We start from the raw sequence: 21,977 nt of genomic DNA on the forward strand, positions 1-21,977 counted from the left end.
AGAAATTTTTTGATATTTGCAACCATAGTAAAACAAAGACTTATATTTTTGATATTTATTTTATATATTTAAATGCCATTTAACAAAGAAAAATCAACCAAAAAAAATGAGTTCGCATGTCACCTATGACATGCGTGTCATAGGTTCACCATCACTGTTCTAGAGGGCCATAGTTACTCTGATTAATGTACTAACCCGACTGCCAGCCCTTTTCGGCTCCTTAGCAAGTGGTCTTCTTGCTATTTTATTGCTAATTTCAAGGCTAATTTCAGCTATTCTTAGCTAGATGTGGTGATCCTCTCTTTAAACTTGTTTAACCAGGTCAGTGTTAGACAATTTATGTTTGGTTATGGCTAAATGGTCAGCGTAGATGCCTTTAATAAATCTGCTTTCATTAAGGAGGTAACTTCCAATCTTCCTTTTTCCCTTAATGCCATTTCTAGCTCAGATCATTGGTAGTTAACTCTAATTCTTCCTTCTGTAAGCGAGAATAATTATTTCTTATCGTTTCATGAGTGAAGAGTTACTTATTCCAGATTTTTTAAAAATTTAATTGAAAGTTTGATCATTCAGATCTCTTGCTTGTTTTCATGGTTTCTACCTGCCTTCTGCAAATTTCACCATTTATTAGCACCTTTGCCTGAGGGCGGACAAGATGAGGTGTAATCAAACCTTGACAACATCTTTTTTACTTACCTTTTTCTGAGGGGGCTCCTACTTAGTGATGTTTCTGTGCAAAACCAGTGTTGTACATTGCCCAACATGAACGGAGATGGATTATCTGTGAATTTCAGTTATCATCTCTTTGGTATCTCCTTTCACAATAGGGCATTGAAAGTTGGCTGCAAAGTCATCTCCTTCAGATCTTTTCCATTTGAGCCCAACGGAGATCAAGTTATAATGAATGACTGCCAAGTGCAGAGGAGAGTAAGTGTTTGGGTCTGTTCATCAGTCTCAAAGTGCCTGCTATTTCTACATTCCACAGCCCAATAGAAAAGATTCTTAAAAGTCTGTCTCCATTGGCACAGATAATTGAGTTTACTATACATTGATTTCATTTTGTCCATTTCTGTGTTTATTTGAAGCATTGCTTGACTAGTTTAGTGCCATCATTCCTCTCCCCCACCCCTTTTTTTAAATCTCCAAAGTGTTTGTATCTGGGCTATGGTTGAGGTTCACAAAAACTGTTTTGATCAGATTGCTCATTCATTCATATATTACCTAAGCAAGGCATGCCTTGATATTATGAGAATATTTTTAGAAGACTAATGAGGTGGAAGGTTTGTGTTTCATTTCCCTTGGTTTCCCTCTATTCAGACACCTGCATTTGCCATTAATTACTACTTCCATGACACTCTCTTTCTTTGTCTGTTGTGCAGTGTTTGAAATAATAGTGGGAGGGGAGGTGGGCGCTGAGGCACATTGGAATAAATAGCTTTGGGTGTGTGTTTTTTTTTTAGTAGCAGAACAGAAAGCTTAGTTAAGAGTAATTGCTATTTTGGTACCATTTTAAAAAGGTTTTGTGTCTTTTCATCTTTTTCTGCAATCGTTGCTGGTTCCCTATAGCTGATGTCCTGTGGTCACCTCCTTTCTTTCTTAAACAATTCTGAATACCATGGGTGGCCTCTGCATGGCTTCAGGAATAGATCATTGCTTTCTCTGGGACCTCTTGTTAGTAGTAGGCTCTTGGGTCAACCCAGTGCAAGGCAGTTGGGTTGCAAGTAGCTGGTGCTCACTATGACATTTAAAAACATTTATTCATGAAAGGTATTTTAAAAGAAATGTATTTTCTTTTGGAGGTTCAGCTGATTGCTTCTCTTTTATTTTAGGTAAACTTTTTATTGAAATGTAACTCACATGCAGGAAAGTATGCACAGCAGAAAGGTATAGTTTAATGAGTTTTCATAAGATGAGCACATGTATGTAACCAGCATCCAGATCAAGAAACAGAATATTACCACTTCCTTGGAAGCTTCCTTTTATCGTCCCAGTCCCTATGGCTACCCTTAAGGAGTCCCCTGACTTGTGACACCATCAGATTAGCTTTGCCTGTTTTTGTAACTTAACTGACTCTTTGGGTCTGTGAGATTCGCTCATATTTTGGTGTGATGTTGGATTTTGTTTGTTCCCTTTGCTGTTAGAATTCCCTTGTCTGAATACTAGCATTTGTTTTTTTATTACTATTGATAAACATTTGGGTTTTCCCCAATTTAGGCTGTTACAGTTAATGCTGCTATGAACGTTCTTGTACATAGCTTCTAGTGAATGTGTGTGTCTTTATTGACTGTAGACCTAGGAGTAAAATTTTTGGGCACAGGGTTGGCAAAATGTGTAGCTTTTGTTGATTTATGCCCTTTTCCAGAGTGGTTGTACCAACTACCCCAGCGGTATATGAGTTCTAGTTCATCTACATCTGTACTTGACAGTGTCTGTCTTTTTCATTTTAGCCATTCTGTTGGATGCTAATGGTATCTTGTGATTTTAATTGCATTTCCTTGATTACTAAAGAAGTTGATCACTTTTTCCAGAGTTTATTGGAGATTAATATCTCACTTAAAAAAATACTTTGATCTTAGTTATGTTCCTTAGTCATATAAGTCACAGCCACAATTTCAGTCTTAAACAACACTAAATAAAAGTACTCAAAATAAGAATTTTATTAGCATTTATTATGTTGTGATATGAACTTTTAGACCAAAGAACAAGTCTCCAGATCTTCGCTTTATTTTATCCCCATCACTAGATTTACAATATTGCTTTGGAGGTTTAAGGGACATATGCTACTAAAAGTACAGTTATTTATTTATTTTTATTGATTTCAAAGAGGAAGGGAGAGGGGGGTGAGAGATAGAAACATCCATGATGAGATAGACTCATTGATTGGCTACTTCCTGCGTGCTCCCTACTGGGGATTGAGCCCACAAGCAGGATAGAGTGCCAGCCTGCTGACAGAAGGATCCTGGGTTCGATTCCAGTTGGGGGCATGTGCCTGGGATGCAGGCTCGATCCCCACTGGGGGGCATGTAGTAGGCAGCTGATTCATGGTTCTCTATGAAACATCAATGATGTTTCTGTCTCTCTCCCTCTCCCTTCCTCTCTGAAATATATATATATGGGAGACAATCTAGCAATCTTTTTCAAAATTGAAAATATGTATACTTTTGACCCAGCAATTCTCTTTTAGAAATGTACCTTATAAATAGCGTCTGCATGAGCAAAGGACTATAATGGTAAGAGATTGGAAATATCCTAAATAACCTAAATGGGAGACGGTGCCTCCATTCAGGGGCTTCCCATGCAGCCAGTGAAAAGGATGAGGGAGCTCCCTCTCTGTCGACACATTGGTATGAAACCATCTCCAAGACACAGTCTTACACTGGAGACGCGAAGGTGTCAAACGGGGGATAGATGATAGCATTTGTGTAAAAACTGGGGGAAATGTACATGTATCTCAAAATAAACATGAAATTGAACATCACTTCCTTCCTGAGAGGAAAATTAGGTAGCTGATGGAAAGGAATGGGAGAGTTTCTCTGTACTCTTCTTTTGCAACTTTTACATTTTGAATCCTATAGATGTATTACCTAATCAAAATAAATAAAATTGCCCTCTACCCCCCCAAATAGGAAATAAGATCATAGAGGATTTTGAATCACAGCCTAACAGTTATACTTTTGCATAATCTCTTAGAGTTCATAAAATTCTTTTAAATTCATTCCCTCCTTTAATCTTCACAATAACCAACTGAGGAAGCATTTTTTTAATTTCTGTTTTACAAATGAGGAAGCTGAGATTTGGGTACTTAAGCACTTTGCACAAAATCTTTCGGTGACTGATATTAGATTTGGGAACATCAAGTGTATTGTTTAAGAAATGGTTTCATTGACTGTAATTTTATTAAGAAGACAGAAGGCAAAATTTAGCCCGTTTTTAGGCTTAATGAGTATGTACCAAATAATAATAGCTGAAGTTCAGTGATTTCTGAAGTTTATTAGCACTTTCTGTGCAACACAAAGATTGAAAATCTGGTTATAATTCATCTGCCACCACTACTTTAGTAAGAGACATTTAAGCTAAGAGAGAGAGAGAGAGAGAGAGAGAGAGAGAGAGAGAGAGAGAGACATTTAAGCCCAAGTTCTGAGCAACCTTTCCTGCAGGGACAGGAAATTAGAACTTGCTGGTGTAATTTTCTCTGAAAAACACCCCAAGGAAGAGGTGCTTGGTTTGGGAACATAAGGACTTAACTCCCTGGCAGAGCTGACAAATGGTATTGGGAATTGAGCTGTAGATGAGTTGCCTGAACCATTAGTGATGAAGCAAAATTACTCCAGTGAAGGTTTTAATCTTTGTATCTTTTAAGGCAAGTACAGCATTACGTTAGAAAAAGCCCAGAGTTGTGTTAGGTGATATAGAGGAGGGGGAAGGGAATTGGGTGGGGAAATGTTTTAAATCTGGGGATCCCCCATGGTACTTCTTTAATGGCTTGCAGATTGTTAGGGCTGGGGAATCCTGGAAATTACCTAACCATAATCTCCTGAGGGTTGATGTAAGACACAGAGTTAAGAATGTTGTGGGACTTTGTCTATGACTATACATGTGCCTGGCATGAATTACCTTAAACTAGATAAAAAAATTCAGTATTGAGTTTCTTGAGGTGGCTCATATGAGGCCTTTCTTAACATTAGAGCAACACCTAAAATTTCATCCAATTTCATGTATTGTTTAAGGATGTTAAAATTATTTTTTCAGACATGCAATATTAGACTATATCTTCTGAGATTTCTGAGGTTTCAGTCTGCTCCAGTGCATTACAGTGAGGCCAAGGGCAGACACCAGGTAGACCAGATAACCAGAAACATGGTCATGGTAATGACATCAGGCAAATCTTGAGCCTATGGGCCTGTTCGAACTGAGGTTGAACTACTTATGTTTGCTTAGCTTTTTAAATTCTTTTCCTTATTTCTGATCTTCACCCAAATCAAATATTAGTTTTGTTGCATAGAATTTTGCGTGTCATTCTGGTGCCTGAGTAGTTCCAGTGCATCCTGACAATTACATTCTAAGGCTTTATCCTTGTCTGAGCTCCCTTTTCAAAGCATGAAAGAATGGCAGGAGGAGGCCCCTCCACCTTCCCTCCTGTTCTTCCTTTTATTTGGTGAGTTAAGAGTGTCCCCAAGAAGTGTTATCAGTGGTACAAAAGCTCTCTATAGTCTCATTCATACTTGAGTAAAATGATTCCCTTTTTTGTTTAAAAATGATGAAAACATTTGAGGTCTCTCTGGAAGTGTTTATTCATTCAAGCTGCAAGATGTGCTGTAGGTGTTATGTCTGATTTCTGAGAGCTTTTGCAGCAGGTTTATGTCTAGAGTGTTTTGTTTGTATTTGTTTAGACTAAAATTAATAAAGAGCTTTTCTTTCAAACCCTGAGGATAATTAATACAGGTCTCTCCCCTGTGGTGCTTTTTGTCAGCCCTTACATGGAAGAGAACAGTGAAAAGAATATTGAACTCTTTAAGCTCAATTCTAACATCTTTTCCAATAAACTAGGGGATTTTAGGGAAAAGAACAAGACAGATCACTGTGTGTGTGTGTGTGTGTGTGTGTGTGTACACACACAATAATAAAGGTTAGGTCATAAACACTAATAGTCTTCTGGCTTTTGTAAGCCAAATTTCCTTCCTGGCTCTATTGTTGTTGTTTTTTAATATTTGCATTCATAGTCATGGCCTCTGTGTATATATTTAATATTACTGAGTGACCTTTTTGGTTTGCATTTACTTTTAATTTCTCCCTTCATTTTTGACCAGAAGAGATATGAAATTAAATATAAATCCTCTATGCACAATGGAAAAAGTAATTATGACCTACTTTTTATTGAACAAGGAGTTGCTTTTATTTAAAGGCATTTTTATTTTCAAGAAACATAAAAAAAGATCACCTAAGGACTCACTTATGTTAGGCCATTAAAAAACAATTCTTAGTCCTAGCCGGTTTGATTCAGTGGATAGAGCGTTAGCCCATGGACTGAAGGGTCCTGGGTTTGATTCTGGTCAAGGGTACTTACCTCATACCTCTGTTGCAGGCTCCGTCCTTGGGGCATGTGCAAGAGGCAACCAGTCGATGTTTCTCTTTCATATCGATGTTTCTCTCTGTCTCCCCTGCCTCCTCTCTAAAAATCAATGGAAAAATATCCTCGGGCGAGGATTAATAACAACAACGCCCCCCAAAACAACAACAACAAAACCACGATTTTTATATAAGATTTTGATTGATTCCTTTGACAATCTACTTCCACAATCCCGAATTTCTTAATATTTCTCTTTCCCACATTCTATTCCCTGGTACCACAGGCATCAGTAATTAGGGTCAGGAGAGCTTTCCTTTCCTCCCCTCTCATTCCTCCCCTTTCCCCTTCCCTCCTGCCCCAACTTTTAAGATTTACTCCTTTAGCAACTTTCAAATCTGCATAACTACAGTCATTATGCTGTATATTACATCCCCATGACTTATTTTATAACTGGAAGTTTGTATCTTTTGATTCCTTTACCCATCCTCCCCATGTCTCCTTCCTCCACCTCTGGCAACCACCAGTCTACTCTCTGTATCTATGACCTACGTTCTTCTTTCTTTTAGATTCCATTTATAAGTGAAACCATATGGTATTGGTCTGTCTTTGACTTATTTCTCTTAACATAATGCCCTCCAGGTTCATTCATGTTGACACAAAAGGCAAGATTTTCTTCTTTTTTATCGCTGAATATTATTTTATTGTATATATTAGAGGCCCGATGCACGAAATTCATGCAAGAGTAGGCCTGCCTTCCCTCAGCTGCCGGCACCCGCTTCCCTCTGGCACCTGGGACCCAGGCTTCCCTTGCAGCCCATTAGCATATTAAGCTTTTATTATTAGATATATACTGTATATGTATATATGTGTGTGTACATATGTATATATGTACGGATACAGAAAATGTGTGTGTGTGTATACACACAACCCCTATACATGCACATATATGCTTTATCCATTCATCCGTTGATGGACACTTAAATTATTTCCATGTCTTATAAATAATACTGTGGTGAACATGGGGTGCATGTATTTTTTCAAGTTAGTGTTTTCATTTTCTTTAAATAAATACTCCTTAGTGGAATTGCTGGATCATATGGAAGTTCTATTTTTAATTTTTTGAGGATCGTTCAAACTGTTTTCCATAGTGGCTGCACTAATTTGCATTCTAATCAACAGTGCACAAAGGTTCCCTTTTTCCCACATCTACACCAACACTGTTGTTTCTTGTCTTTTTGATACTAGTTATTCTAACAGGCATGGGGTGTTATCTAATTGTGTTTTCAATGTGCATGTCCCTGATGATGGTGATGTTGATCACCTTTTCATGTACCCATTGGCCATTTGTATGTCTTCTTTGAATAAGTGTTTATTCATGTCCTCTGTCCATTTTTTAAAAAGTATATTTCTTTATTGATTTCAGAGAGGAAGGAAGAGGGAGAGAGAGAGAGAGAGAAATATCAATGATGAGAGAGAATCATTGATTGGCTGCCTCCTGCATGCCCGTGACTGGGGATCGAGTCTGCAACCTGGGCATGTGCCCTTGGCTGGAATCAAACCCGGGACCCTTCAGTCCGCAGGCCAACGCTCTATCCACTGAGCCAAACTGTCTAGGGCTCCTCTGTCCATTTTTAGTCAGATTTTGTTATTTTGCTATTGACTCATATGAGTTCTTTATATGTTTTAAGCATTAACCCCTTATGAAATATATGATTTTCAAGTATTAGGAGAGTCATTATTTTTATGGTGTGGTGGTGGTGGTGGCTGTTGCTTAAATATTAAATGAAAAATATTAATTGTGGGGCTTTGACACAATTTCATGTGAATGCATCTTTTATCTATTAATTAAGATTTAAGACTTAGCTTTATATAAATATGAAACTGAATTTTTTTCAACTCAGGTTTGGACTTTGTTATTTTGCAACTTGACTTTCATCTGTTAGGCATTGATTTGAAGCCATGCCTTTTGGTGATCTGAGTTCCAAATTACACAACCACTTCAGTCCTGAGCAAACTTGTTCTGAATGGCTCTCTTTCTTTCCTATTATCTTTGGCCAAGAAGTTGTAGCTGTTTTGTGTGTCGAACTAAATTGTTTCTACCTTTGCCTTTGAGAGCTTTGATGAGTTTACTTTTCTTTTTTTGCGACAAGGACTTAAGTGAACATCGCTGCAGGCATTTTGATTCTTGAGAAATCCCCTGTCAGCAGTATGTGTGTCTGTATGCATCCATGCGTACATGTCAAGGTGGGTGAATATTTGTTCCTGGAGCCCTGATTGCATTACTAAATATTTTCTCTGGTAAAACACACACACACACACACACACACACACACACACACACACACACACACACAACATGCAGTGTGGCCAAGTTATGTTTCCTCAGGCACTTTTGTGCTGGTACCTCATGCTTTGACAGAATAAATACTTTTAATGGCCTGGCTTAGGAACCTAGTCATGCACAGTAGCATTTCTGTGGGGAAAAACAAATTGTGAATTCCAAACGGATGATTTTTACAAACATTCTTTTAAGCACAGAGTCCAGGAAGGCCAGGCTCTCCAGGTGGGCTGTGTCTGTGTGGAGTGAGTTTATTCGTGTGATTATCGTCGGTTTGAAGCCCAACACTCACCAACTGTGGCATCAGGCCTGGTCCGGCATTCACTGACAATTTAATGGTTCAGTTTTATACACTAGAGCTTCTTGGTGAGGTGGATCACTAAGCTTCGGGAGAAAGAGGCAGTTTGCGCCTCTCCTTTGATGAGGTCAGCCTCATTGTGGTAGATAAAGGAAGGGGGTCCCTTGGAGTCTGAGAATGTGAGAGCTGGAAGGACAAACTGAGACCTAGAAATAACTGACGATGCTCCAACCAACGGCGCCACCTGAGCAGGGCCGAAAGGTTCTTTTTTTAAATGATAAGGTGCATCTGCTTATTTTTAACTTCTACCCACACGCCTTCTGAAGTAGAAGTCTGATGTCTTCTGTGTAGCAATACTTCAGATATTTGAAAATAGTTACCTGGTCCTACTCCTAAGGCCTTCCTCTGTCACCATAAAAAGCTATAATTTTTTTTTTCTTGTCATGAGAACATTCCAGATCCACTGTCCTGGGGACCTTCCAATATCGCTGCAATACCTAGTCCCCAACCCCCGGGACCTGTTCATTTATTCATTTCACAGCAGGAAGTGCTCTACTTCCTGATCCCCGGCACTCATCACCCCCACCCCCACTTACCACTAAGTTCTCTGTATCCATGAGTTTTGTTTTGTGTTTTCTTTTGTCTTGTTTGTTTTAGATTCCACACATTAGTGAGATCATATGCTGCCCTCCTCTGTCTGGCTTATTTTGTAGACAACTCCTAGCCTCCCTAGAACTCAGCCGTCCAGCCGCCTGACACACACATTGTCTGCTTTGTTCAGTGATGTAAAAGCATGAATGGGGCAAGAACAAGGAACCGTAAGGCTCCTCCTTTCTACTTTGGCACAAGCCAAACAGCAGATCTTTATTGGGTGCTTGGGAAAGAGAAAGAATTAAGTTCTTATCCTCACAAACCTGATGATACTGGTGGACTCAAGCGTCTCTCTCTCATTGTTCTCCCTCCCCACCCACCTGCTCCTACAGCTCACCAGTCCAAAGTATGTGATGAGGAGGGAAGTGAGCAGAGCAGGGCGGGCGAGATCAGTGCCACCTGCTGCGGGCAAGGCGGGCCTGGAGCCTGGCCTTAAGAAGCGGGCAGGACTCCTGTGCCGTGTGGCCTTTTGTTACTTAAGAGTTCAAAAGTCCAAAACCTGTTCTGTGACCCTCCTGTTAAGCTAATCAATGAACTCAGCTTAGCTTATTAAACCAAAGAAGATATTTAGACTGAACAAAATACCAGATAATATTTTCCTCATAATGACTCATAGCTGGAAGGCAGTATACCACACTGTTGAAGTAATTGAAACTTACTCTTTTAAGGACTGTGGCAGTTTTTTTTTTTTTTTTAAATGGCCAGAAATTCTCCTGCACTGATAGGTATGTCTACTAGTATATACCTTCCTCTTGAATATGAGTTGGCTTGTGACTGCTTCAACCACTAGAACAGGGGTCCTCAAACTTTTTAAACAGGGGGCCAGTTCACTGTCCCTCAGACCGTTGGAGGGCCGGACTATAGTTTAAAAAACAACTATGAACAAATTCCTATGTACATACCTTATTTTGAAGTAAAAAAACAAAATGGGAACAAATACAATATTTGTATTTGCATGTGGCCCGCGGGCTGTAGTTTGAGGACCCCTGCGCTAGAATATGGCGGAAAGGACGCCATGACTTCCAACACCAGGTCATAAAAGCCTGTGCACCTTCTGCCTGCTTCTCTTGGGGGTCCTAGCTCGGGAGGCCAGCTGCCATCGAGAAATGTGACTACCCTGGGACTGCCAGGTAGGAGAGGCATGGTCCACAGCCCCAGCTGAGTTGCCAGCCACTAGCCAGCATCACCGATCAGTTTTTCGAAGGAGCCGTCTGGACACCCACCCAGTTGGGTCTTCAGGTGATTCCAGCTCCACCTGGCACCTGATGGCAGGCACCTAACCCATGTCCTGTATCTGTTCTTTCAACAAAGGCGAAGTGAGCAGCAGGTGTTACTCTAGGAACTGGGGGTACATCAGTTCAACGTTGCCGCTCTCTGGAAGCTCAGCCTCTCACCCAGCACCCAGAACAATGCCCGACACCCAGGAAGCACTCACAAATGTTTTTGCAGGCACAGGAGAGACCCCACACCGGAACTACCCAGCCACCCTTTCCCCAAATTCTTGACCCCTCCCCCGAATTATGAGCCAAATTAAATAGTTGCTTAAAGTTACTAATGTAACTTGTTACATAACAATAGGAACAAGTGCTAAGAAATAAAATATTTTAAATCAGCTGTCTTGCATGTCTCTGGAAAGTATTAACTACATTTTTGAATAGAGTGTAGATATAATTTGGACCTCTTATGAACAATGAACTTCTTATATCTCATTTTGTAATTAGTATAGTTGTGTCATTGAGATATACAGTGAGTCGCAAAGACACTCTAGACCAGCCGTGGGCAAACTACGGCCCGCGGGCCAGATCTGGCCCGTTCGGCTGTTCTATCCGGCCCGCGGAGCCGAAAGAGCGGAGGGTTCTCTTGCTCTCCCCTCTGCTCCTTCACCAGCAGCAGTGTTAACATGTATTAGTTCACACAAACACTCCATCCATGCTTTTGTCCCCGTCCTCCGGTCCAGTTTAAGAACCCATTGTGGCCCTTGAGTCAAAAAGTTTGCCCACCCCTGCTCTAGACTGCTTCGCTTTCAGCCTTGTACATACTTCTAGTTTTCTCTTATCCTTTGCTGCATGTCTGAGTGTGCTGCTGTCAGCAGGATAACACATTTGGGGTCATTGTTTTTAAATTCAGGCACTACATTTTATGAGAGTGGTCTTAAAAAATATTTAGTGAGTGCTTACTTTGTGTTGGGCATTGATCTGGATGCTAAATGAGATGCTAAGCCTCCAGAGAGCAGCAACTTTGAAAGTGGTGTATCTCCAGAACCTAGAATGATACCCGGCGCTCACTTAGCCTTTGTTGAAAGAATAGATACAGGGCACAATGTTAGGAGGGCAGAGAATGTGCTCACAATGGATTCTGTCCTTGGGGGAGTGACTGGGATGTAGAAGAGGCTGGAAACCATCCTGTGGGAGATAATTGGGGAGCTTCAGCCTGGACAAGAGAAGAGTTGCTTGAAGGAGGGAAGGGTTGTCATGTGGAAGAGAAGTGGTGCTAGGTTTGAATTGAAGTGGATTTTCTTTTGCTTTGCTATCTATACTAATAAAAGGTAACATGCTAATTTGACTGGATCGACTGGACATCCAACATCCTTCCGGACAAATCCACAGTGGCGGGGGCCGAGACAGAGGCGCGGTTAGGGGCGAGATCAAGCCGGTGCAGGGGAGCAAGCAGTTAGGGGCACGATCAGGCCTGTGCAGGGGAGCAAGCAGTTAGGGGTGAGATCAGGCCAGCAGAGGCGCAGTTAGGGGCGATCAGGCTGGCTGGGGAGCAGTTAGGGGCAATCAGGCAGGCAGGCAGGCGAGTGGTTAGGAGCCAGCGGTCCTGGATTGTGAGAGGGATGTCCAACTGCAGGTTTAAGCCTGATCCTACAGGGGGTCCCGGATTGGAGAGGGTGCAGTCCGGGCTGAGGGACAACCCCACCCCCCCGTGCATGAATTTGTGCACCAGGCCTCTAGTTATCAAATAATGCCTTAGATAGAGTTTATCAGATACTCAGCGTGGCTATTTTGGCTTGAGAATATACTTCCTCAAATACAAGAAAAAAGCTAATTGTGGAATTCGTTAGGGAAAAAAGCCAGATATTGACTCATTGTGCCAGAATTAAATTGCTTTGTGTTTTATAGTTTATAAAATATTTTCGACAATAATGTCATTGTTACCTTGCCCAATGAGAAGATTACAAGTGCCAATTTGTGTTACAAACCTTTGGATGAAATAGAGCATACAGAAGAGTGACGGGCATGCCTTCTCTTTTGGGGAGGGAGAGGGAGTTGGGTTTATAGAGATTTTTAATTTTTCAGTCACCAGGACATTTTTAACACCTGGCGTTTCTTCTCATTGGCATCACCACTGTTGGAGTTGGGCAAGTGTAACTCACGTAAGGAAATGGATGCTCTTGCTCAGTCTCATGATAAATTGAGGAGGAGTTTCTGCATCTACTTCTGTAACCAGAATGTTGTATTTTAGAATATGAAGACTCCAGGCATCCCTCAAGATCAAGACCACTTTTTCCTCTTTGGTTTCTCTCCAAGCAAATTATTTTCTTAAATTATTCTTGACTTCAGATTTACAAATTTAAATTTCCTCCTTGTTTATTTGTTGTTGATGCATATTAAAGGAAATAATTGATTATTTATAGTTTCTTGTCTATGCTGGGAAGACTGTTGAGTAAAGGATTCCTAAGTTAACTATTCTTGTCTTTTCTAATTTGTCTTCAACTTGAAACACAAAGTAAACTGACTATTGCCTTCCCTGGAGTACAATGATAAGTGTCAAGAAAGATTCAGAATGCACCAACGAAAGTCACGCCTGTTATAGTAGTTATTCTGGGTCATGACATTGTCAGGAGTCCCTCCCAGTTTAGGTGTGCCATGGAGAAGATAGTCAGCACCAGGGAACGTGAAAGCTCTTCTTAGAGCCACATTTCCATTTTATTAAATCCTACTGGCCTGATTTCTTTCCAAATTGAGTCTGTTTCTTAGCATGGCTCTAATCCTATCTAATAAAAGAGTAATACATAAATAAGCCATCACTCTGCAACAAAGATGGTGGCGCCCATAATGGCTGGGGCGGGACACTGATGGCGTCACCCTGGCAACTCGAGCCCAGCGTCCACACCCCGGTCACGCGGAGGGAGGGGAGGGAAGGGTCCTCGGGCTGGAGGCCAGGGTGAGGGATGCTGGGCTCATGTCGCTGCGAGCCCAGCATCCCCACCCTGGCCGCTCAGAGGGAGGGAAGGGAGGGGCCCTGGCTGCATGGAGGGAGGGGAGGGGCCTCGGGCCAGAGGCCAGGGCGAGGGATGCTGCCATCGTGGCAGGCTGGGCTGAGGGGCTCCCCCCTCCTCCACGTGGGGACCCCCCCCCCCGCACGAATTTCGTGCACTGTACCTCTAGTATTAGATAATTTTCCTTGGAGAAATGCATAGAGTTACAGTGTTAGCCCTGATCTTATGTAGTTTAATGGAGTCCTTAGAAAAGTATGCTCTGATTACATCATCAAGATATTCCACAAAAGCGAATATAGAGGCTATGGAGATAAGATTTGAGATGGTAAATTTCTGGTTATGAGTTTGGTGCTTTGTTTCAGGGGTGATTTTGAAGGTCGGGAGAGTACTGGGGGAAATAATGACACTTTTAGATGTCACTACAGACAAGTCTTCCAAAAAGAACAGACTAGGTGATGGTGTACCCAGTGAATCCATCCCAGTCCCAGGAATGTAGGAAATCCATGTGACTGTTGTGAGAGGAGAGTGAGCATGTAACTGACATTGTCTATTTATCAATAAGACGAAAGGATTCCCCTCTCTCAATTGTAAAACTTTGAAGACTTGAGAGAAGTAGAGAGGAGCCTCGGAGGGAATTGGTGATGTCCTGCTCAGAGAAGAATTGAGTCTATTTATTTATTTATTTATTTATTTTTTAATATTGGGCTGTTTATTCCAAGCTATATAAAACAGGTGTGTCTTGTGTTGACTCCTAATCTGTGGAAATGCAAACTGACATCATATATAAGTAATGGAATATATATGACAAACTCTTGCTAACGATTTTTATCCTTCAGGCTGTTTTCTTTCTTTTTTTAATCTTTATTGTTGAAAGTATCACATATGTCCTCATTTTTCTCCCTAGGCTATTTTCTTTAGTCATGTATTTCAACAGATGTATTTTCAGACTACTTTATTTACATCTCTGGGTATGCATGTACTCCATGTGTTTCTGGCTCATTTTTGCTCACTTCCTGTTTTATTTTTAAGCTTTTTGTGTGTGTGGGGGGGTGATCACTAAACACCAGATACCAGACCAGATGGTCAAGGCCTGGGTCCTAGGAATGTCATGGGCAAGCATGTCCTGCTTCAGGGTCTTTGGAGAAGAGAGATTAATTTAGAAGCTAGAAACCTTTTTTCTTTTAGATGAAATGACTGAATGAATGAACAGAATGAAATGTTCCCTGTCTTTTTCCTTTAGACCTGTTAGTTAATAAGCAGATATGTAATGCTGCCCCTCTGACCTGAGCATTTTGTCTCGCTCTGTGTCCCTGTTCACTGCGGTCTGACCCAGGGCATTGTGGGATGAGAGGGTCAGGTTCTCCAGAATGGAGATCGCTGTAGAGCACTGGGCATGGTGCTGCCCAAGTCCAACCATGGAAGTGGCATAAATCATAAACCTCTGGGCCGCTCCAGCCAGGACAGACTCCAATAAGGAAGTAGTGACATATAGAACTTCTAAGGACCAATGCATTAAGGGAATTCGGTACATCATGGGGGCAGTTTTTCTGAGGCTTCAGCTTACATTAGGATGTTTCTTCTGGCCCCTGAAACAGTGTTCACTTTGGAGCCACAGCGAGAACAGCCTTCCCGGCAGGCACTGCCATCACATCTTATCTTTGCAGAAGGAGCAGTAGCAGTGGTCGCCTCCTTACACTCAGCACTGCACAGTTATTTGTAATTCAGTCTCTCACCATAATTGTGAAATCTGAATAGCAGTAGGTTTTCTTGGTTTGTTTATAGCTTATTAGATGGCAAAGTCTGACCCTAACTGACGTGAAGGAATTTTTGGTCTTTGTTCAAGTTAATAGGAATGTTCATACATTTTGTTATAAAAATATGAATCTGTTTAGCTATGAGGTGCTGTTCTAGGTCCTTTGGGACCTGTTATTATCTGATATGCATGCCAGATTACCTTTCTAAGGTTAAAATCAACAAAAAGTAATTGTAAATATATCTGGCCTCAAAGGTTTTAGAAAAGGAGCTTGGAGACGTGCACCTTAAAAGGAAGAAACCTGGCCATCACCATAGAAACTTCTGCACTTTGCATTTATCCCGATTTCACATTTCAGGGACTCTGAATGCTTGCTTGTTAAGTAGATGAGACTGTACCAGGACCTTTCCACTCTGACAACCATCAGTGTGGAACCTGGGGGTTATCATGGGACAGAGAAGAGGCCGGTGAAGGTTCTAAATCCAGGAAACGAAAGAAGCGATGTGATGCCTGGGAGAGAGCTCTTACCTTTATGTATAGCTATGTATTCATTATAGTAGTTGAATGGAAAAATGTCTATACTTAGATAGACTATTTAGTATCCTATATAATACAAGGGTAATATGCAAATTGACCCTAACAGCAGAACGACCGGTCGGTATGATGCACACTGACCACCAGGGGGCAGATGCTCAACGTAGGAGCTACCCCCAGCCCGCAGGCCCCTATCGCCCAGTGGGGGCCTGCCGGCCAACCTCTCAGTACCTCCTCTGGCCAGCCAGCTCTGATCGCCCAATGGGGAATGGGGAACCAGGGGTGGAAGGCCTAGGGACCCTACCCGTGCATGAATTTCATGCGCTGGGCCTCTAGTTTTGAATAAGTGTCTATGTTAACCGATAGAGCCTCATTATTCTTTTTAATTTGAGCATAACTTATATTTTAAATTGAATAAATCTTGAGTGAATAGCATAACCGTCACTCAGATCAATATAGAAAACATTTCTAATACTGCTAAAGGTTCTCTTTTAGTTTTTCATGGTGATGGACCAATATTGTATCTTGGTTGTTGTGGCTGTGGTTACATGAATATATGAGATGAAATTTTATAGAATTATGCACAGTACACATACATGTACACATGCACAGAAAACCAGTGCATGTGAAAATAGCGAAATTAGAGTAAACTCTATAATTCAGTTAATTGAATTGTGCTGATGTTAATTTCCTGGTTTTGACTAGTTGTATACAAAATGTTACTATTGGTGGAAGCTGACTGCTCTGCGCTATTTTGACAACTTATTGTGATTCTATAATTTTCCTAAGTAAAAAAAAATCTCCCTTATATCTATCTTATTATTTTAATAGAAGCTTTATAGATTATTGTGTAGATATACGGAACTTTATTTAACCAATTCTGCATTTACTTTCCAGAGTTTTTACTAGTACACAAAACTTTGCAATGAGCAACCTTGCACATATTTTATAAAAGAGGTTCTTATCTTAAAAACGGAAAAGCCACTACAAGGTTCTTGTAAGTCATTTTCCAATGATTACATACAATTCTCAAGATTGTGCACTACATAAAATGAGACAAACCTGTGCAGTAGGTCTAATTAACTCTCCCAGGAAGAAAGCATTTCAGCAAAATTGTAATCTTTAGCTTTTCCAACTGCCTAATGCCAAAAGCCCAGGGGTGTTGAACTGTGCACCAAGGAATATAAGATATAAATGCAAGTGCAGCCTAATTCAAACACAGGTCATTATGTTGCTTCTGAAGGGCAATATATTTCTAGAAAAGATTTATTCAAAGGTAACCTGTATGGCAGTCAATCTTAAAGGTCTTTACTTAAAGGATAAAGCCTTCTGAGAAGTTATGCTAAGTTTTCCTGGTATTGTTCATCTTGATTTCTTTAAAAAAATTTTTTTTAAATTGATGAGAGAAAGGGGGGTGCGGGGAAGAGACATTGATTTGTTGTTCCATGCATTCACTTGTTGACTTGTATGTGCCCTGACCAGGAATTGAATTCACAACCTTAGTGTATCAGGACAATGTTCTAACCAATTAAGCTACTTTGGTCAGGGCTGTTCATCTTGATTTCTAATTTGATTTTGAGAAGACCAGCCTGAACATGGGCTTCTAGAAACCATAATGTTCTTTATGCTACTCTTCAGTGGTTAGGGGGAAAAGATGGACATGTTTTTGGTAAAGCACATGTGAAAAGAGGGTTGTCTTATCCTGGCTGTGTGGCTCAGTTGGTTAGAATGTCGTCTCATAAACCAAAAGGTCTCTAGTTCGATTTTCGGTCAGGGTACATGCCCAGGTTGCAGGTTTGGCCCCTAGTCAAGGTGCATACAGGAGGCAACTAATTGATATTTCTCTCTCTCTCCCTCTCCCTTCCTCTCTCTAACAACAACAACAACAACAACAACAACAACAACAACGTATCATAAAAGAAAAAAGAGAGTTGTTTTCCATTTTGGCCTAGCAGGTACCCTATAGTTGGTGAAAGTATTTTTTGTGGTTGCTGTTTTGTAACAATGATTTTCATTTCACTTATATTCTAGTACTGATCATTTTGTCTTAATCTAAGAAACAATGTTATTTGTCATTAAAGCCTCTAACTCAGACACATGAGTAGAATATAAAGGAAATATTATGGTTTCTCAGATGTCCAGCAAAGGAGACTTAGACTTGATCAATAAGGTCATTGTTGAGCCTGTTATATTTATCTGTGTGATATTTGAATAAAAACTTGTTGAGGTAGCCCTGGCGAGAGGTGCCCCTGGCCAGTGTGGCTCCGCTGGAGCATCGTCCTGTACACCAAAAGGTTGTGGGTTAGATGTCGGTCAGGGCGCATGTGGGAGGTGGCTGATCCATGTTTCTCTCTCACATTTATCTACCCCCCCTTCCCCTGTCTAAAATCAATAAAATAAAAAAAAGCCCACTAAAAAAAAATACAACTTGTTGAGTTAGTTGATATTGGCCTTTTTCAAATGAGCCTGCATCGAAGTGGTGAGAGTTAACTTTCCACACATAAAAACCTGCTCTCACGTGACCTTATTTCCCATCACTTCCACATTCTCACTTTTGACTCCAGCTGAGAAAATTGACATTCTCTTAGATTTCCATTTTAGGGCAATTACACATATGATCTGCCTTCTCTCACCAGCTTCATCATGTTCTGTCCCTTCTTTTAAACTTTGCTTTTTTTCATCTTATCCACGAAATTATTTATAGACTAAAGCAATGTAAGTCCAAGAAATCTTTCTTAGACTTTTTTGTTTCACCCTTTCTATTTATGCCATGTAGAATGCATGTATTTTTGCACATGGTTATTTGACTCTCTCTTTGGCTGAAATTCCAAATTTTGATAGCTAAAGCAGTTACTGACTTTGTGAATTATTCATCTGTTTACTTTTCTCTGCTAATAGCTAATTGCATAAACATGGATTATGGGTAAGCACTGGGAGCCTTTGCAAATGCTCCTCAACTGGAGGTTAAGATAAATGAATGATGGAAGAGCAGATTGTCTTTCTCTTGTGTAACATACAATTTTGCTCAACTGTTAATTTTTTAAAAAATATATTTTATTGATTTTTTACAGAGAGGAAGGAAAAGAGATAGAGAGTTAGAAACATGGATGAGAGAGAAACATCCATTAGCTGCCTCCTGCACAACCCCCACCGGGATGTGCCCACAACCAAAGCACATGTCCCTGACTGGAATCGAACGCGGGACCTCTCAGTCCGCAGGCCGACGCTCTATCCACTGAGCCAAACTGGTTACGGCTCAACTGTTAATTTTTAAAAAATATATTTTATTGATTTTTAGAGAGGAAAGGAGTGGTAGAGAGAGATAGAAACATCAATGATGAGAGAGAATCATTGATTGGCTGCCTCCTGCACGCCCTCTACTGGAGATTGAGCCCACAACCCAGGCATGTGCCCTTGGCCAGAATCAAACCTGGGTCCCTTCAGTCTGCAGGCCGACACGCTATCCACTGAGCCAAACCAACTAGGGCTCAACTGTTAATGTTCTTAGGGAACAGAAGGATAATTAGAAGCGCCATGGATGACCCAAGTGTTCTGGGGTTAGTCTAGTTTGGGTTTTCAGACTGGCCTATGGTTGTAGCTTCTTTACAGTTTTCTGGGTGCTTTTGTTCTCTTTTACATGTTTTGCCCCTTTTAATTATTCATAAACTTAAGATTAGTAAATGTGGGGACTAGGTCAGAGTCCATTGAGAGAGAGAACATTCTAAAGGGCTTGTGTTTGCATAGTATAGTCCCTTCTTACCTTCCTGGGTCAGTTGCTTTTGAACCCCAGGACAGTGTTAATAAATTGTCAGGCTGAAGCACCTTTTTGGGTGTTTGCAAGTGGTATTAATGATATTTTCCTCCTTGAACCTGTGTAATGAATGTCCTCTTTATTCTCCAGTTTCACCTTAAGCCATGAAACCCCCTCTCAGCGGGGCCTGTTCTGCAGGCGCCTGCCTGCTTGGCCTGTTATTATTCCATGAATCACTGCTGCCCTTATTAAACTATTTTGGGCAGCAGCCTTTCCATTCTTCTCCTGTGAACCGTGAAGGCTGGAGTTGCTACTGCAGTATAGGCCAGAGTGGAATTCGAATATGAAGAAAAGAAGGTTTGCTGGCTTGTAACATAGCATTTTACCTTATAAGACAGTAGGGTGTGTGCCCACTGAGACCACACTGTGTCTTGAAATTTTTCGTTTGTTCTAAAAAGGGATCCCAGAAAGTTCACTCTTGAATTTAAAATGCTTGAATGTCAGGCAGCTTGGTGTCTCCTCCATCCCATCACCACCCCTCCCCTTTTCTTTCATTGTCTCTGGCATCTCCATGATCCCGGGTTGTGTTGGTTTTCTCTGCTCTTGTGTTCTAACCTGCCTCAGATCCATAGGCCCACAGTGTGGACCGTGACCAGGAAATAGCAGCACAGTGTGGCGAATAAGAAGGTGGCCTCCAGTCAGGCCAGCATTCGAATCCCTGTGATGATGGGCAAATGGCATAACCTCTTTAAGTTTAAATAGAGAAAGTGGGGCCAACCTCACAGGGTGCTATAAGGATTACGATAAGATGTATAAGAACTCGTTAAGGGGAAAGCTGACTACTGGTTAGAACTAATCAGTAGAAAAAGTCCTCTGGCCTTTGTTAAGGAGACATTATAACTCATATAGTCTGACGTTTCATTTTAAAGATCAGACACTGAGCCGCAAAGGGGTTGTGCTTGTCTGGTGAACATGAAGAGCGGGTGAGAACCCAGGTTTTCTATCTCCTAGTCCCGTGGTCGGCAAACTGTGGCTCGCGAGCCACATGCGGCTCTTTGGCCCCTTGAGTGTGGCTCTTCCTAAGCCTTAGGAGTACCCTAATTAAGTTAATAACAATGTACCTACCTCTATAGTTTAAGTTTAAAAAATTTGGCTCTCAAAAGAAATTTCAATAGTACTGTTGATATTGGCTCTGTTGACTAATGAGTTTGCCGACCACTGTCGTCCAATGCTTTTCCATTAAAGCACAGAACTTCCCCTGTGTTGCTGGTCAGGGCCTGCATTTGAACAGTTCTCAGCCTTGCTTATTGATGGACATACTTGTTGTTCATCAGAAAATTCTTTTTCCATGTGCTCTTTCACACTTCTCCTCATTTCCTTGTCCTCTGCTGCTGTAACAAATTAAATGTTTAAGCCACAACATTTTAGAGGCTTAACACAATACAAATTTATTCCCTTGCGATGTTGGAGGTCAGAAGTCTAACCTGAGGGTGTGAGCAGGGCTCTGTTCCCTCTGGAAGCTCTTGTGGACAATCCACTAATTTGCTTTCCCTGACTTTTAGAGGCTACCAGCATCCCTTGGCTCATGGTCCCACATCACATCTCCTTTTCCATCACCAGTCGCATCACATTGCCTTGCACCCCCTCTGATTGCCTGCCTCTCTTTTAAGCACCCTGGGATTACATTGGCCCCACATGGATCATCCTGGATAATCTCCATTTCTGGGCTTTAATTTAGTCATATCTGCAAAGTCCTTTTGTCATATAGGGTAACAGTCACTGGATCCAGGGATTAGGATGTGGAAACATTTGTGGAGGCCATTATTCTACCTACCACAGACAGACAACTCTTTTACAACCCAGAATTCCCAAATTATCCTTCTTTTTCACCTATAGATCTGAATTTCTCAGTCTGCTCACTTACATTTTTGCTAACCATTTACTCTCCCTCTGTGCCCCATGATGAATTCATTTTTTTAAGACTAGACCTGTTCTAGAAATGCAGGGCCTGGACACCACCGACCCAAATGACTGTTTATACTTCTCAGCCTACCTTGTTGTTGAGGAGCCACTGGTTGGGAATGGAGTCAGAGCATTTCCACAGCTCACTTTCCCCTAAACATGGGCTTCCTATAAAAATATTAAATAACTTGGGGAATGAAAATCATCTTCAAATTCTACCATGTGTGTTTGGGGTTTGGTTTAGGAGAGGTTTGCGTCCTCTTTTTGGATACAGGTCATGTTTGAGTGAGTGTCAGCAGAAATCTCATGGATGAATTTACGTAATCAGGGGTCCCTCATCTAAACCTAAGGTGCCTAAACCCTTAAAGTCTCAGTGGAAGAGACAGGGACAGCTGGGGATC

The 21,977-nt window shown here is 41.2% G+C and overlaps 1 protein-coding gene across 6 annotated transcripts in view; it reads left to right on the plus strand.

Annotated features, from left to right (window-relative positions):
• OSBPL3 (oxysterol binding protein like 3) overlaps positions 1-21,977 on the plus strand; it is a 146,236-nt gene that overhangs the window by 18,359 nt on the left and 105,900 nt on the right. Inside the window, exon 1 of one of the 6 annotated variants that reach the window (XM_006779004.2) lies at positions 868-927. The exons of the other annotated variants lie outside the window; for them this stretch is intronic. The gene's annotated coding sequence lies outside the window, so the exon portion shown is untranslated. Of the gene's footprint in view, positions 1-867; positions 928-21,977 lie in introns of those variants that run through there. 6 annotated transcript variants of the gene reach the window in all.

This window comes from Myotis davidii, unplaced genomic scaffold, assembly GCF_000327345.1.
Source record: "Myotis davidii unplaced genomic scaffold, ASM32734v1 scaffold168, whole genome shotgun sequence".
Taxonomy (NCBI): Eukaryota; Metazoa; Chordata; class Mammalia; order Chiroptera; family Vespertilionidae; genus Myotis; species Myotis davidii.